This window comes from Primulina eburnea, chromosome 17 (assembly GCF_022965805.1).
Source record: "Primulina eburnea isolate SZY01 chromosome 17, ASM2296580v1, whole genome shotgun sequence".
Taxonomy (NCBI): Eukaryota; Viridiplantae; Streptophyta; class Magnoliopsida; order Lamiales; family Gesneriaceae; genus Primulina; species Primulina eburnea.
The window spans coordinates 11,670,054-11,672,033 of NC_133117.1; positions in this window are offsets into that span (position 1 = coordinate 11,670,054).

The window sequence follows — 1,980 nt, forward strand, 5'->3', positions numbered from 1 at the left end:
TCATTACCATTCATACCATAATGTAAAGCCAAGAACCATCACAACTACTGCCAAATTTTTTCAAAATTTGGGCATTACACTCAGCAAGGTAGAGAACTTGGCCACATACTCCTCAATGTTCAGCTGACCCTGTCTCAAGTTTGCAAACTCTGCTCCCTTGTCATTTCTATACGATACTGGAAAGAATCTCTGATATAAATTCGGTTCTAAATACTTTCCAAGTAATTACTGTACCTAGATGCTCCAACGCCCTCTTTGTGGTGAGCCACCAATTCTTCGTGACGTCATGCAATTGTTGCCCGATCAGTTTCGCTCTCCGCTCATCACTGTAATCCAAGGACTCAAACAACATCTCAATGTCATCTAACCAACTCTCACAATCCACTGAAGTCTCAGTTCACATCGCTGTTGCTGTCATATCCATTGGAGGATTCGAAGTGCTACCCTGTTATGGTATTCTTCGAGGAGGCATATCTGATTATCAAAAGGGTTAGCAATTGCAATACAACAGACCTGTTTTCAGTCCTCCTCTGATCATCTTACTGCTGATCAAGAATTGGTTCTGATTCATTCTAAATAATACACATTACCAATCAAATCAGACAATTCAGGTAAACATGTATTATTTAAAGCAGTAACACATGCTAGCAATCAAAAGCAGGAAAGAAAACTCAATCTACCCCGCTCCCTAGCTTCTATCTCAATCTAAAGGATCTATTGCTCTGATACCACCTGTTGTGGGGACCCGGACGCTAATTCATTTCTTAATCGTTCTTGGGAATAATTCAATCAATTAAGATAAACGGGGTCTAATTTTTTTTATATATATACAAATGCGGAAACGCAATGTAATTCATTTTGATATACATATCATAAATAAAGTACAAGTCTTGTACCATATACAATCATTTACCACTAAGGTTCAACAACTACATATCAAGTGCTCAAACCCTATTTATAAACAAAGTCCATGGTCTCCACTCTAAACACGATCTCTCTTCATCTCCTCGACCCTGATCATGTCCCACCTGTTGCCATGCACACATACAAACACAACAACAGCCGGATAACTCTGGTGAGAAATACATCCCAATATAAATCAACGAAGCATGTAATCATATAATCAATATAAAGAATGAAACACATATCCGTAACATGTAACAAAATCTGAAAACATAATCAATATAAAATGAAATCGTGATTCCACATTTCAAACTTGACTCATTCCTAATTTAGGGATCCCAATTTCCAGACGTTGACATACTATATTGAATCTCAGTAATAGAAGTAAATCCACTTCTAATCAAACATCGATATAAACCAAACATCCAGTGTCTTGACCTATCCGTCAAAGACTTTGGCACCTCCGCCAATCACTATTCTGTGGCAATGTGCAATGGGCCAGTGACGATTCCATCACCATCTGGCCCTTCAGTCACAAGACCAATCGTCTAATACATGCTTTCTATAAATCAATAGAACAAGCATATCAATCCAAATCAATGCACACAATAACAATAAGTATGTGGTTTATGGAAACTCAAGTATTTCACACTCGAGTCATTCTCCCGGTTCGACATTGACTTATACCTTTCTTTAGTTGCAGTTCTGACAACGTTAAGTCTGAAATTCGAAGTCTGTCAATATTCAATCTGGCAATGACAATATCAAGAAGTAAAATATCAATATACTGCTCAAATCAATACCGAATCTGATCAATCAGAATCTAACTCAAAATCAACGGCATAACGGAACTATCCCGATATCCTCGTCAATACAATATCAACAGATATCAATTACAATCCATAACAAATATCCGATACAATCTGTAATCAATTAATAGTCTGAATCTGTCCAATTTCAATCAATATAATCTGAAAAACCATAACAATTTTATAATCAATCTGTTTTTCGATCTGACTTCGACTCTATGATGTCTAGTATCTCAAGAACACTATATATCAATCAAATCATAATTCC